Source organism: Oncorhynchus nerka, linkage group LG6 (assembly GCF_034236695.1).
Source record: "Oncorhynchus nerka isolate Pitt River linkage group LG6, Oner_Uvic_2.0, whole genome shotgun sequence".
Taxonomy (NCBI): Eukaryota; Metazoa; Chordata; class Actinopteri; order Salmoniformes; family Salmonidae; genus Oncorhynchus; species Oncorhynchus nerka.
This window is the reverse complement of record NC_088401.1, coordinates 22,700,031-22,717,113: the sequence shown is the minus strand read 5'-3', so window position 1 is coordinate 22,717,113 and position 17,083 is coordinate 22,700,031. Positions and strand designations below refer to the sequence as shown.

Here is a 17,083-nt window from a genome sequence, read left to right as displayed (position 1 = left end):
ACACCATCCCCACTGTCAAACATGGTGGTGGCAGCATCATGGTTTGGGCCTGCTTTTCTTCAGCAGGGACAGGGAAGATGGTTCAAATTGATGGGAAGATGGATGGAGCCAAATACAGGACCATTCTGGAAGAAAACCTGATGGAGTCTGCAAAAGACCTGAGACTGGGACGGAGATTTGTCTTCCAACAAGACAATGATCCAAAACATAAAGCAAAATCTACAATGGAATGGTTCAAAAATAAACATATCCAGGTGTTAGAATGACCAAGTCAAAGTCCAGACCTGAATCCAATCGAGAATCTGTGGAAAGAACTGAAAACTGCTGTTCACAAATGCTCTCCATCCAACCTCACTGAGCTCGAGCTGTTTTGCAAGGAGGAATGGGAAATAATTTCAGTCTCTCGATGTGCAAAACTGATAGAGACATACCCCAAGCGACTTACAGCTGTAATCACAGCAAAAGGTGGCGCTACAAAGTATTAACTTAAGGGGGCTGAATAATTTTGCACGCCCAATTTTTTAGTTTTTGATATGTTAAAAAAGTTTGAAATATCCAATAAATGTCGTTACACTTCATGATTGTGTCCCACTTGTTGTTGATTCTTCACAAAAAAATACAGTTGTATATCTTTATGTTTGAAGCCTGAAATGTGGCAAAAGGTCGCAAAGTTCAAGGGGGCCAAATACTTTCGCAAGGCACTGTATATATACATTGTTTTAACAATATATACAGTGTTCTCTCTCTAACAAATCATCCAGGCAGCGACAGTGATTCATCTAACCAATCAGTTAGGAAACGCTGATGGAATCCATAATCTCCTTCCTGTCCACAGATGGCAGTTTATATGTGTCCCTTGGCATGCCAGATATGGTCAGAAAATCACAATGGTGCTGGTCTATTGTACTGTTTCAGACTTAGGCCTAGGATGCAGTTTCTAATACCTGGGCTCAACCATCCCAAAAACAGCTTGAGGTTTGTTCCTCCAAACTGCCAATAAAGTGTACGATAAACAATTTTGAATGTACTTAAAACAACTGCAAAAAAAAATAAAAATAACGAATCAGCTGCTGAGCCCTATTTAAGACAGCTGGTCACATATAGTGGTGTTATGAGGCCTTCCCCACATTGCAAAATACTTTACTAATTTAATTGAAAAGAAATGGTTAGAAATGGCTCTGAGACTCTCAGACATACTGTACCTGTAGCTCAGTAATTTCACAGTGCTCCACTTTAAGACTCCACTATACAGTACCAGTTCTTCTTCATTAGGCATCAATGTTCAAATTAATTTGAATTTATCTTGAAAATAGGTCAGAAAGGACGGGTTGTTATTTGCTATTGTGTGGGATCCACACTCCACTGTCATTTAGATCTAATTCCACAGATATGGACACCGTGCGAGATATATGAATCATCGCTCAACGTTCCCTGTCTTTGCCAATTACTTGTGCAGCCTTGAACGTCGACTAGGCGGCAGAGTGATAGTGTAATGGGAAGAAACCCTGTCAACCTGTCTGCTGTAGTTCAGGATGAGTCTCCGCCACAGGAGGCTGCTGAAGGGAGGACGGCTCATAATAATGGCCGGAACGACGCAAATGGAAACCATGTGTTTGATCCATTTGTTACCATTCCACGAATTCTGCTCCATTCATTACCACGAGCCTGTTCTCCCCAATTAAGACGCCACCAACCTCCTGTGGCCTCCACTCGCCATCACAGTACTTTCACATTGAGATCAAAGTTCAGACTCTACAGTAGACAGATGGAGAGAGAGAAAACAGAAGTGTCAACCATAATAACACATCTATCACAGTTAATCTAAACAAGCAAATTAGCATACTGTACACAGCCATGTCTCCTGTCAGTCCTGACTTTAGAAACACTCGCCTGATGAGTAACCATTCCCGGAGACATATACACTTGCGTTATATATATATAGACGTAGGACACCCAGGTTCGAACCCCCATCTGTCACATCAGTGTTTTATAAGGGATGACAAAATGGACTGTACTACAGGTAGGGATGTGAGAAGAGGAAGTGGGTACTGCTAATGTAGGTTAGCATAGCCGAGGTCCGAGTTACATTTTATTACCATCTTTGTTGCCGTGGGTTGATATGCCTTCTCGTTACCTCGTTAGACCAAAGACATGACTACACACACACGACTGCTGTGAGGGAAATTTCCAGTCACCTGCCGACACACACACACACACACACACACACACACACACACACACACACACACACACACACACACACACACACACACACACACACACACACACACGTTCAAGCACTCAAAGGGTGTATTTTTATAGCACAGTTAGTCATCTATTTATCAATGCTTATCTACCATAGAGAAGGTAACAGGAGGGAACACAGTCCATCATATTCTGAGTTGACATGGAGAAGCTTACAGGGCCGATAGCTAACTGGAAACCTTTCACTGCCTCCCATGTGGCAGCGCAATATGATCTGTAAGTGAAGTGGCACAGCATGCTCCGATGTTTCCCTCTTTGATGTCCTTATTCCTTATCCTTATTCTCTTTATGTAATGTGATAATAAATGACACACTTCACTTTTGAGGCATTTCATAATCCACTTCATTAGAAATGATTCAATTGTGCATCTTGGTAATAATGTTTATTTGGATTCCCCAGAGGCTAGAACCAGGCCTACAAAGCCAATGTTGAATCAAACCAATCTCACTGCTAGTTAGTTCTGTTCATTTCCTTTGCACAACATCGTTACACATAGTCAAACACCACTACTAACAGATCGAATACATATTTAGAGTTGGTAATAGCTGAAAAATACAGGAAATTCAAACCCCAACATTAAATTTGACATAATATGTGCATATCTGAGACAAAGCAACAGCGCAGAAAGCCTTGCCTATTCAACAGACTCTGTTTTGGCCCCGATCTGGTCCTAAAATGACATGATCTTCATCATCCTAATAGCCTTTACATTGATTCACTCTCTTTCCGTCTGTTTTGTGGATGCAGAATTGCCTCACGCTCTCGCGACCCACTTAGATTCATCTTGTTTGAGATCCTGTTCTCCCTGCACCTTGTCACATTTGTTTCCTGCTAAAAGAGCAGCGTCGCCTCTTTAATAGAACTCAGTGGCTTGGTAAAGCTCATGCAGGGCTAAGGCTTTGTGTACTGTCATGAGGCTCGGTCTCACGCTGTTTTTCACTTTTTCTGGGGTTGTTCAATCTACTCATTTGGTCTTCTGCATGACTTGACATTTGTCATTTGTTTAATTTGCATCTGTAGTATGAATAGATTTGCAATGTGTTAAAAATACTTCCTGGTCAAACATACACTTTCTTGCTACACTGAACACGCATGCACACGCGCACACACACACACACACCCTCACTCGCTCACTCGCACGCACGCACGCACACACACACACACACACACACAAACACACACATACCCACTCAATCTCACATACACACAGGATAATCATACATTGCTGTTGCACTTTTCTACAGAATGTAGGATTTCTAGTATTGACGCCTGTCCACCTCCAGTCACTGTCAGATATGGTAAAGAGCTTGACAAAAGAAGGTTGGAGCGCAAGCACAGAAAGCTACAACAAGTGTGATACCCATATTTTCCCAGAGTCTACGGCCCAAATAGGACAGGGTTCCTGCCAGAATCAATGTGTGTGTAATTCATAATACATCCAAACATGCCTCCAATAATAGTTGTGTTGTCTCTGCTCCTGTACAATGGAGGTGATGCCACAATCTACAGAGCGTCACAGGGACTGGCGGCCCAGGAGATATTTTAGGATCCCCCCTATGTTCCTGCTTCATTTGACTCTGTTCAAAGTACGTGCTGTATGATTGACGGCTTACGCTGACAAAACAATCCTCCTTTGCTCTTCATAACCCTCAATTATCCTTCCGTTTCTGAAAAAGTCTCAAAATAAATGATTCTCAAAATAAACATAATTTTGTAAGATGAACTAAAAAAGATACTAAACTAAATTCTAAAATAAATGAGCTGTTTAATAGGACCTATTCCAAGGGAAACGGCAAAACTAGCACAACTGAACCACAACTAGTAGTGGAGCTGAGAACATCTGAAAGCACACTAGCAGTCCTGTCGGTAAACCAGTGATGTTTAGACTGAAAGCAAAGTGTCCCCTCTGCTCCTCGTAGTAACTTGGTTTAAACATCAATATGGGTACCGAGAAATTATTTACTGAAGAGGGAACCGTTGAAACCTCAAGAACAGCCTTTTAATTCACTCCAACAAGATATTTGGCTCAAACTTGAGTGTCAGTGGTACATGAACATTTTCTTGTCTTTATTCTGTCGGCATTCTGTAAGGTAAACCACACAGGGAATCACACAATGGACTTCATCTGTCGACACAAATGCATTCATTGCTGCGTCTTATGTTGATATTTCATTATCATTCATTTATAGCACATTATCACTGCCTTTGAGCATTATCAAAGCCACCAATCTCCAACTCATTCTTGTAAGGTCATACCGCGCTTGAACCTTCTGACTGAATGCCGGTCTGTCTGCCAATCTCAAATGAAAAGGCAGGGGACTTTGATTGCTGTTACTGCTGGTGAGACTTGGCCATCTCCCAAAGACATTACATTCTTTAGAATGTAGAACAGTGGTAGCACATCTCTTGCTGTCTGACACCCAGTGTTTATTTAGTCTTTTAAACGGGGTAGTTCGAGCCCAGAATGCTGATTGGCTGACAGCCATGGTATATCAGACCGTATACCACAGTTATGACAAAACATTTATGTTTACTGCTCTATTACGTTGGTAACCAGTTTATGATAGCAATAAGGCACCTCGTGGGTTTGTGGTATACTCCACATTGCGTTGTGCCTAAGAACACCCCTTAGATGTGGTACATTGGCCATATACCACACCCCCTCATGCCTTAGTGCTTAATTGGGCTCTTATGGGACTGAGTTCAACACAAACTGTCATTGCTCAAATTCCAACTCCATTTGTATACACGGGCAAAAAGGTTTACTTATATCTTCCTTCGTCTCATGAGACCGTATTAGACACATATGGTCTCATGGGACGAAGTGAGATGTGAGTTTGTGCTATACCCTAAATGCAGCATCGGAAACACTGCTACGTATGTTTTCTTTTCTGGTAAAAAGGGGCCATACCACAAATTATTCACATTTCTTTGTCAGTTGACGAAGAATAGTCTCTTAAAAAAGGACTTGACACCGGCGGCCATATTCCCAGGGGGAACCATTCAAATTCAAGATTACCGCGTGGCCATTGGCAAATGAGTGCTCTTGGCCACTGAGAGACCTCAGATCAAATGGACCCATAACTAAACTTAAGCTGCCGACAAATCCCTTGACAAGGGGGTCACCTCAGGCAAACGAGATGGGCATCAGGGTCATCCTTTAAACCATTCGTCGTGTCAAGCACCTGAGGCTCCTCCAGAAGGCACATGTCAAAACACTGACACTCCATTTGGGCTTTATATGGGTCTCTACAAGAGATCCTTTATTAGCCACCCAAAAGGGATGGGGTCATTACGGAAGAGCAACAAAGATAGAGGGGCTTGACAAATAAGACAAGGTGTTGTTTACAATCATGTCCCAGGCGATTAGTGACAGGTCAACAACGCAATGGCCCCACCACAATTAGTGTGGGTCACACCACAATACACCACACCCCAACCAAGTAAAAAATATAGATGTAATTTTTTAAAACCTTTATTTAGCTAGGCAAGTCAGTTAAGAACAAATTCTTATCTTCAATGACGGCTTAGGAACGGTGGGTTAACTGCCTTGTTCAGGGGATTCGATCTTGCAACCTTCCGGTTACTAGTTGAATGCTCTAACCACTAGGCTACCCTGCCACCCCATTGTGTAGCGTCTTGGCAAAAGTTGCAATCCATTTAAAAGTAATGAAATCTATATATGCAAATGTGGTTCTTGATATGGTGCACTGCTAATTCTAGCAATGAGGGTTGTGAAGAAAGATCTGCTGACAACTTGTGTAACCTATATGACCCAGAGCAGCTGAAGTCAGTACATCACATGGTGATAGCAGCCAACGAAGGGCTCACAGTGTACCAACGAAGGGCTCACAGTGTACCAACGAAGGGCTCACAGTGTACCAACGAAGGGCTCACAGTGTACCAACGAAGGGCTTACAGTGTACCAACGAAGGGCTAACAGTGTACCAACGAAGGACTCACAGTGTACCAACGAAGGGCTCACAGTGTACCAACGAAGGGCTCACAGTGTACCAACGAAGGGCTCACAGTGTACCAACGAAGGGCTCACAGTGTACCAACGAAGGGCTCACAGTGTACCAACGAAGGGCTCACAGTTTACCAACGAAGGGCTCACAGTGTACCAAAAAGCAGTCAGACCTATAGTTTGGGGCATACATCTAGGCAGCTGTGAAATACTAAGACTTAGCGCTAATATATATATATATATATATATATATATATATATATATATATATATATATATATATATATTTAGGCATTTCACCAGAATATAAATAGGCATAACTGGAGGAAAGATTTATTTCTGTTAAAGGCCGAATGCAGCTGTTTTTTCTTATTCTCAATATCAAATCATTTCTGGGTAACAAGTAAGTACCTTACTGTGATTGGTTTCAATCAAAATGGTATAAAATAGAAATAGCTTCTTAGCAAGAGCAATTTCTCAAGCAAAAATGTAGCAAGGACTGTCTGGGAGAGGTCTGAGTCGGGAGGGGAAACCTGAAAACAAGTTGTTATTGGCAGAGAGGTTTGGAACTCTCTTTCTTATTGGTCTATTAACTCATTTACCATGTGGTGATGTCACCAGGCCAAAACTCCATCCCTCCAAAACAGGGAGAAATTTCAGGCAGTCTTTTCAAACAGCTCTTACACTAAAAAGGCATTATCATCATTTTCACAATCTCACAGTATCATTCCAACCTCGCACTGTTGGAATACAGTGCCTATAGAAAGTATAGTTCCCCCTTGGATTTCTTCACATTTTATTGTGTATCAAAGTGGGATTACATTTGTTTTGTCAACGATCTACACAAAATAAGTCTCATAAGAGCTTTGCACACCTGTATTGTGCATTATTTGACCATTAATCTTTTCAAAATTCTTCGAGCTACGTCAAGGTTATGGAGCTAGATAGCAATTTTCAATTCTTAGACCATAGATTTTCAAGCAGCGTTACAGCAGTCAAGTTAAGGCAGTCAAAACTGTAACTTGGCCACTCAGGAACATTCACTGTCTTGTTGGTAAGCAACTCCAGTGTAGATCTGTCTTTGTGTTGTAGGTTATTGTCCGGTTGAAAGGTGAATTCCTCTCCCGATGTCACGGCTCCGACCGAAGGTGGCTCCCCTTCCCGTTCGGGTGGCGCTTGGTCATCGTCGCTGGCCGACTAGCTGCCACTGATTCTTTCCTCCCCCTCCTTGTGTGTTTATTGGTTACACCTGTTATGAGTTTGTGGTAATTAGTTGGGCTTTATTAGTCAGCCGGGCCGCCTGTTTCTTTGTGCGGGATTAATTATTGTAACATGTGTGAATGTTGGAGACGAACGTGTTTGTTTATGTTCGTGGATTTTGCTGGACTGTTTTCGTCCCCGCGTTTGGGGCATATGTTTTGAGCACCCAGTGTTTTGTGGGGTGGCCGTTGTTCACCGGGTGTGCATTAAAAGAGCACTATATTGAACTCTCTGTTTCCTGCGCCTGACTTCACACCTACGACACCCAGATCGTTACACCCAGTGTCTGGTGTCAAGCAGACTGAAGCAGGACTTCCTCTAAGATATTGCCTGTGCTTTGCTCCACCCTGTTTCTTTTCATCCTGAAAAACTCCCCAGTATTTGCCAATGTCTGTCAAGCATACCTAAACCATGATGCAGCCACCACCATCCATTTAAGGCACCTCGTGGCAGTGCTAGAGGCGTCACTACAGACCCGGGTTCAATCCCGGGCTGTATCACAACCGGCCATGATCGGGAGTCCCATAGGGCGGCGCACAATTGGCCTAGCGTCGTCCGGGTTAGGGGAGGGTTTGGCCGGGGGGCTTTACTTGGATCATTGCGCTTAAGCAACTTCTTGTGGCTGGCCGAGCGCATGCAGGCTGACCTCGGTCATCAAGTGAACGGTGTTTCCTCCAACACATTGGTGCAGCTGGCTTCCAGGTTAAGTGTTAAGAATCTTGGTTTGGCAGGTCATGTTTCGTAGGATGCATGACTTGACCTTTGCCTCCCGAGCCAGCTCAGTTCAGAAGGACAACTGCATCATTGATGTGTCTGGGTGGTTTACCACATAATCCATAGTATAATAATACAATATAATTATACATGACCATGTTATGCTTTCGAAACGCTCCTTAGTCTTTGTAGTTGAATCTGTGCTTTAAATTCAATATATGACTGAGGGACCTTACAGATGTTGTATGTATAGGGAGGGGCAGAGGAAGGGGTAGTTTTTCAAAATATCAAGTTAACCCCTTTTATTTCACACAGAATGAGTCCATATATCTTATATGACTTGTTAATTTTACTTATGAACTCATTTAGCCTTGCCTAACAAAGGGGTGAATACTTATTCAACAACTATACTTTAGTTATTTAATTTGTATTCATTTGTAAAAAATATATAGAATTTTCTTTTCAGTTTGACATTATGACATTTTGTGTAGATCAATGACAAAAAATGACAATTACATCTGTTTAAATCCCACTTTGTAATGCAACAAAATGTGAAAAAAGTTCAATGGGGTGTAAACTTTTTCTAGACACATATATAAAACACAGGAAATCTTGTTTTTGAAAGCACTGGGCCTTTAAAATGAAATACAGAGGGACAACAAGGAAAACCAAGCATTGTCTGATAAATCACAGAAAAATGTCTGTATTATTCACACATTCCCTCGCACTTCACACCATTGTTGGCTACGAATATAACATAAAGACAACATTTTTTTGTTAAACTGTGGAGAGAGAAATGCTGTTTCCACGTCATTTCAACTCCAAAAATCTTTGTGATACCTTTGAATCAACGTGGAAAACTGATTGGATTTGCAAAAAGTCATTAAGGTAAGGGCATTTTGTATTTTTTTTCACCTAACTTTTAACATAAATACAATGACATGGTGAAATGTTTTGTTGATTCACGCTGAATTCACGTTATTTGACAACTCAACCAAATGTAAATGAAAACTTGACATTGAACTGACGTCTGTGCCCAGTGGGATGGCTTGCTTTGCTTTAGCGAAACAGCCACTGGTCAAGTCAAAATCATGAGGATTATGTTTCTACCATTGAAAACCACAACAAACACATAAATGTGGGATAGAATGTTTCCCAACAACCAGGCCTGGTCTGTCGTCCATGTATCCTATCCAGAAGCCTTACAATATTACCCATAAATCAGTTCATCGGAGCTTGGCATGTGGGTGGATTGATACTGACACAAGTCTTGAAATGTAGGCCTTATACAAAAAAAGTAATTATTTCATTATATGCTATAGCAAGATCGCTTTATAATTGTAATAACACTATTTAGCAAAAAGGGTAGGGGATATCTCGAGGTATCAAGCTAGGTAAAATACCCTTATATTAATATAAATGTTCAGAGATTCTGTGAAGAAGAGATGTGATGTAGGCATTCACATTATATGTGACTGATTGGACTCCCTTGCATCACCAGAGCAATAAAGTATTAGCCTATCATTCATAGCATGGCACAGTGATGCCTTTGGAAAAACAACAATAGGGACCCAGATGAAACCTCTACACTTGGATAAATCCTCCCCACAGGCTATAGCCATTATGTAGTCCATAGACAAACCATAGGCTAAAATGATAAGTGATATTCAGTTAAACTTGTTCGATAGCAATGAAATGAGAGTATGAGACTGCATTTGTCCTCATTTCGATAAGAGACAAGCTTACAGAGAATATTCCAGATGCGCCTATTGCTGATAATAACACTTCAACAGAGCAAAGCTTTTGATTAGATTCATAACTATGAATTCATAACTATTTCTCTCTATATACAGTGCCTTCAGAAAGTATTCATACCCCTTGACTTATTCCACATTAATTTAGGTTACAGCCTGAATTCAAAAGGGATTAAACTGATATTTTTAACACCCATCTATTCACAATACCCCATAATGACAAAGTGAAAACATGTTTTTAGAAATGTTTGCAAATGTATTGAAAATGAAATACAGAAATATCTAATTTACCTAAGTATTCACTCCCCTGAGTCGAAACATTGTAGAAGCACATTTCTGGGTAAGTCGATAAGAGCTTTCCACACCTGGATTGTGCAACATTTGCCCATTATTCTTTTCATAATTCTTCAAGCTGTGTCAAATTGGTTGTTGATCATTGGTAGACAGAGGGACAGCATTTTCAGGTCTTGCCATAGATTTCCAAGTAGATTTCAGTCAAAACTGTAACTCGGCCACTCAGAAACATCCACTGTCTTCTTGGTAAGCAATTCCAGTGTAGATTTGGCTTTTTGTTTGAGGTTATTGTCCTTCTGAAACGTGAATTCATCTCCCAGTGCATAGTGGAAAGCAAACTGAACCAGGTTTTCCTCTAGGATTTTGCCCGTGGTTAGCTCCATTCCTTTTCTTTTTTATCCTGAAAAACTCCCCAGTCCTTAACAAGTACAAGCACACCCATAACATAATGCAGCCACCACTATGCTTGAAAATATGTAGAGTGGTACTCAGTAATTGTGTTGTATTGGATTTTCTCCAAACATAACACTCTGTACCTAGGACAAAAATGAATGGCTTTGCCACGTTTTTGCAGTATTACTTTAGTGCATTTTTGCAAACAGGATGCATGTTTTGGAATATTTTATTCTTTACAGTCTTTCTTCTTTTCATTCTGTCTATTAGGTTAGTATTGCGGAGTAACTACAATGTTGTTGATCCATCCTCAGTTTTCTGCTATCACAGTCATTACACTATGTAACTGTTTTAAAGTAATTATTGGCCTCATGGTAAAATCCCTGAGTGGTTTCCTTCCTCTCCGGCAACTAAGTTAGGAAAGATGTCTGTATCTTTGTAGTGTCACGTCCTGACCATAGAAAGCCTTTTTTTCTATGGTGGAGTAGGTCAGGGCGTGACTGGGGGGGTGTTCTAGTTTATTATTTCTATGTGTAGTCTAGTTTTTGTATTTCTATGTTGGCCTGGTATGGTTCCCAATCAGAGGCAGCTGTCTATCGTTGTCTCTGATTGGGGATCATATTTAGGCAGCCTTTTCCCACCTGTTGTTTGTGGGATCTTGTTTTTGTATTGTTGCTTTTGAGCCCTACAAGGCTGTACGTTCGTTTGTTTGTTTCTCTTTATTGTTTTGTTGCTGGTTCACATTTAAATAAATTATGATGAACCCAAATCACCCTGCGCCTTGGTCTACCCATTTCGACGAGCGTTAAAGAAGATCCCACCAACAACGGATCAAGCAGCGTGCACAGGAGGAAAGCCAGGAGTGGAGGACATCCTGGACGTGGGACGAGATTATGGCAGGAGACAGAAGCCTGCCATGGAAGCAGGCGGAGGCAGCGAGGGAAGGACAGCGACGACGCCAGGGTTCGCGTCAATGACGCAAGCCCAAAAGACAGTCCAAAAATGTTTTGGGGGCACATTTTTACCCCTGAACTTATTTAGGCTTGCCGTAACAAAGGAGTTGAGTACTTATAGACACAAGACATTTCTGCTATCATTTTCTATTAATTTGTAAAAATGTCTAAAATCATCATTCTACGTTGACATTATGGGGTATTTTGCGAATAGGCCAGTGACACAAAATCTCAATGTAATCCATTTTAAATTCAGGCTGTAACACAATAAAATGTAGAACAATTCAAGGGATGTGAAAACTTTCTGAAGGCACAGTCAAATGAGGCAGTGTGAGTTGTGGATCTCTTGATAACGACTTTGATGATGTTTCGACAGTGTTATGTAAATTCAAAGGCTGTTATTCATGTGCAGCCACATAGCATGCATACATGAGCCAGGCATGTTATATAACCAACAAACCCCCCTCATAGCCCAGTCAGAGGCTCCACTTCTGGCTACCTGTCTTAGGGGCAACATGGTATGTGTTTGAAGGTATACAAGCAAAAGCTACAGCCATAACATCCATCTAGACATAGCACATCCAAACTTGTTGCACTTTTCTGTTTTTAATTCCAAATGTCTTAGATAATCTGGGCGGTACCATTGTGTACTATTATCATCAAATAAAGATGAAATACAATTGGGATAATAATATTAAAAAGTCTAATATATATATTGGATGTTGATATATACTGTAGCCCTATATATATATATATATATATATACACACATTTTTATACAGTGCCAGTCAAAAGATTGGAAACACTGACTCATTCAAGGGTTTTTCTTTATTTTTGCTATTTTCTACATTGTAGAATAATAGTGAAGACATCAAAACTATGAGGAAACACATATGAAATCATGTAGTAACCAAAAAAGTGTTAACAAAGTAGCCACCCTTTTCCTTGATAACAGGTTTGCACACTCTTGATATTCTCTCAACCGGCTTCATGAGGAATGCTTTTCCAACAGTCTTGAAGGAGTTCCCACATATGCTGAGCACTTGTTGGTTGTTTTCCTTCACTCGTGGTCTAAGTCATCCCAAACCATCTCAATTGGGTTGAGGTCAGGTGATTCTGACTGATACAGCACTCCATCACTCTCACATAGCCCTAACAAAGCCTGGAGGTGTGTTTGTGTTCATTGTCCTTTTCAAAAACAAATTATAGTGGGACTAAGCGTGGCCGATGTGAAATGGCTAGCTAGTTAGCGGTGGTGCGCGCTAATAGTGTTTCAGTCGGTGACGTCACTCGCTCTGAGACCTAGAAGTAGTTGTTCCCCTTGCAAGGGCCGTGGCTTTTGTGGTGCGATGGGTAACGATGCTTCGTGAGTGACTGTGGTTGATGTGTGCAGAGGGTCCCTGGTTCGAGCCCAGGTTGGGGCGAGGAGGGGAACGGAAGCTATACTGTTGCATTGATGCTGTTGACCTGGATCACTGCTTGCTGAGGAAAAGGAGGAGGTCAAAAGGGGGTGAGTGGGAAGAAGTAGAGATGGGAAGAGGTATCGTTGCAGAATGCTGTGGTAGACATGCTGGTTAAGTGTGCCTTGAATTCTAAATAAATCCTTGACAGTGTCACCAGCAAAGCACCCCCACACCATCACACCTCCTTCTCCATGCTTCACGGTGGGAACTACACATGAGGAGATCTTCCGTTCACCTACTCTGCATCTCACAAAGACATGGTGTTTGGAACCAAAAATCTCCAATTTGGATTCATCAGACCAAAGGAGAGATTTCCACCGATCTAATGTCCATTGCTCGTGTTTCTTGGCCAAAGCAAGTCTCTTCTTATTATTGCTGTCCTTTAGTAGTGGTTTCTTTGCAGCAATTTGAAGGACTGATGAAGGCCTGATGAAGGCCTGATTCACGCAGTTTCCTCTGAACAGAAATGTATCTGTTACTTGAACTCTGTGAAGCATTTATTTGGGCTGCCATCTGAGGTGCAGTTAACTCTAATGAATTGATCCTCTGCAGCAGAGGTAACTCTGGGTCTTCCATTCCTAAGGATATCCTCGTGAGAGTTAAAAGTTCTTGAAATGTTCCATGTTGACTGACCTTCATGTCTTAAGTAATGATGGACTGTTGTTTCTCTTTGCTTATTTGAGCTGTTCTTGCCATAATATGGACATGGTCTTTAACCAAATAGGGCTATCTTCTGTATGCCGCCCCTACCTTGTCACAACACAACTGAAACTCAAAACTCAAATGCATTAAGAAGGAAAGAAATTGCACACATGAACTTTTAACAAGGCACACATATTAATTGAAATGCATTCCATGAAATGCATACCTCATGAAACTGGTTGAGAGAATGCCAGGATTGTGCAAATCTGTCATTGAGGCAAAGGATGGTAACTTTGAAGAATCTCAAATCTAAAATAGATTTGGATTTGTTTAACACTTTTTTGGTTAGTACATGATAGTACATGAAAACCCTTGAATTAGTTGGTGTGTCCAAACTTTTGACTGGTACTGTATATATACATATATTTTTTTAATAAACATTAATGAGTTCTTGTTTTTCCTCTCTTTTTATCTTCATTAAACTCTATATTATTTTGCTGCTGTTGGAGCAAATCCTTTTTGCTAGTGATGTGGAAAAATATCAATATTCCTCCCAGTTCTGTTAGGCCTATATACACGTATATACACTTTAAAGGGCTTTAACGTAGTCCGAAATGAGACTTTAACTGAATCACCAGTTTATTGTTTTGACTTTCAGGACCTTGGACAAGAGCTCAGCGGTCCGCGTTGCTGATCAAAACCACCGCGCGCTCTGAGCCCTTGACAGCTTCCGCGTCTGCTTAGCCAACTACATCTCGAAAGGTCAGTTATTCGGGAGAATAGCACGCTAGTACATCTCAGCGCCCGTGGCTTTTGAACTGCGACGGTAGGCCTACTCTCAGATGTACCCTGGCTATTGCATGCGAGGCATAGCCTGCGGACACCTGTTGTCCCTGGGTTAAAGTAGTCTTGCGCAGTCTTATTTGATGTTTGCTAATTAAAAAATACTGTAGCCTATATAGTTTGGAATCACTCTTTGGATTACATATAGAAAGGACACAGGGGTTAAGCGCTGGCTTACATTGAAAACACTGAGAAGGGGCAATGTGTAACAAAAACGTAACTAACACAAATCTTAAATAATATGTTGGGCAAATGTGAAAAGAGCAACCACGATACCGCTAGGAAGACTTGCTCCTAATGTTTCACTCCCGCGCCCTAATCATTTCAACCCAAGTAATCAACCAAAGAGTTGTTCTGAACATGATTACCGAGTGGGGGAACTAATCCTCCGGTGCGCGCGCCACCGTGATTTCCAAACAACATATACAACGCATTAAGGTAAGGTTCGCACAGTTTCGAAGCCCCTTTCCCAAATTACCATTATTTCAACGAACAACTATGAATAGTAGCCATCCCTATAATCTTCTAACTGTAGTTGAAAGCACAAGTTTTGTTTCACAACTTCGTATGCCAAGTCAACTGCGTAATACAGGACATATGACATATGACTTATAGTCTTAGGCTATAATGAAAAACCTCAAATATATAAGCCTAAATATAATACCATTAATTGAATCCCATATTATATATTAAGTAGCCTATTTGAAAAATAAAATAGCCTATTTTCCCCTCCAAAAGGTTCAAACTAGGCTATGAGTCAACTACAATCAATAGCCGCATGTTAACGATAGCCTATACACTTTAGCTGAATTGTACAGTTTAAATGGGCTGTGTTTGATTAAAGAACAATTGTAGGGCCAGTAGGCATCTAATGACATATTTTGTTGAGGTTAGGAACCGGCACTAGGCAACAAAGGTAGATGAAAATAGGCGACTTACATGTGAAACTCCTTCATTTACAGCATTGCTTCCCCCAGTCTACTTCAATACATTTAAGAATGTCCATCCACTGGTAGAGATACCCGAAGCAAGGCCTTGTCAAACACTCTTTAGACAATTCCAGACCATCCGAAACACCTTATTTCAAAAGCATTATAATTAAAGTATTAATGCAAGGTGCATCCCATGTTGGATGAAAAAAAACGCGCGGACTCAATTCTGCCAGTTGTTAACCCAACTCCTTATTAGGCTAATTCTTTACGGTTCTGAGTTGACCAATTAATATTTTATAACACTTTCAAATAAATTGGCTCCAAATAAATGATTTAATGTGCTCCGTCCAGAAACAGTCGTTGTCCACACAGCTGTTGATTTAGTCCAAGTAGGCTGTAACAACTTAATACGCGCGCCGGTGAGAGATTGAACGTTTTCAACATCTTCTGTAACCTCTCTCCGAAAAACCAGTCCGAACCATTTTGATTGCCCTTGAGCCGCGAAGTGAGGAACTAAGATTTCCCAAGGTAACGCCTACTCAGATTCGTCTGTACTTTTCGGACAGCACATCACATCACCGGCTGTGCATCTCATGAGGGCATAATAAAATGAAAGTCGAGCATGCAATAATATGCTATTGCTACTACGTTTAAACAATGTATAGACGGAATGAGGCTGAGCAAAGGTGTCTGGATAGTGAGAGAGTATTATTAAAAACTCCTCGTTTGACGAGTCTGTAATCTTTCTGTCTTAGATGTGTCACACATTGTCACACGTTATGTGCTACAGAACAGATTCCCTCAGATAGGCCTAGGTTAGTCAATTATGCTTTTAAATAGCCTATAGTTGAAATGTAGGCCTAGCCCTATGGGATAAAAGGATTAGGACATTTGATTGATCTTGAATATTATTATTAACTCAACTATCAGTGAATGCATACCTCATCCTGATGGAGACTGTATAGTGATTTATGGAATTTCCCCATTTAATTAGCAAGCTAACCACATAACTAGCCTATTTATGTAACCACCTGTTCTTCAGAAAGTGAACATTAGGATGTTATTTTGAAAATCTAGGCTCAATAGGATCATGAGGCTAATGGGGATTATGATGTTTTCATGACAACACAATGCTTTGTTTTTAATTCTGGGTAGATTTAAAGTAGGTCTATAACTTAGTTGAAATGGTTAGGACAATATGAGTCAGTAATACAATGTTTTATTGAGTTCACCCACCAATCCAGTGGCCTATAATGTGTGTTGATGCCTTGCATTGTCTCAACAAATGTATTCCACACCTGGGTTCATTGCCCCCTCTGCTGGTAAACGGTAAGAACGACCGTTTGTGTATTGCACCGACTAGGATACATTACAGAAGACCTACTACTAAGACTACTTGTTGGGTTAATATCGAATAAACACTGTAATTGAAGTAATAGCCTACATGTAGACCTGTGTTGTTTAGAACAGCTACACTTGATTATCTGGCATGGAGAATAAGCAATGGCTAGTTATTACTATCAGCAAAGTTCTAAATGATGTAGGCCTACCCTCCCAAGTCGACATCACTGCCACTCTGGTCCTAAGAGGCTGTTGAGTTAC

At 40.9% G+C, this 17,083-nt stretch overlaps 1 protein-coding gene across 1 annotated transcript in view; it reads right to left on the bottom strand.

Annotated features, from left to right (window-relative positions):
* The window catches only part of scn5lab (sodium channel, voltage gated, type V-like, alpha b), a 208,287-nt gene extending 192,294 nt beyond the window's left edge, over positions 1–15,993 (bottom strand). The window contains 1 exon segment of the mRNA XM_065019402.1: positions 15,489–15,993. The gene's annotated coding sequence lies outside the window, so the exon portion shown is untranslated.
* Between the last annotated feature and the right edge of the window lie 1,090 nt (positions 15,994–17,083).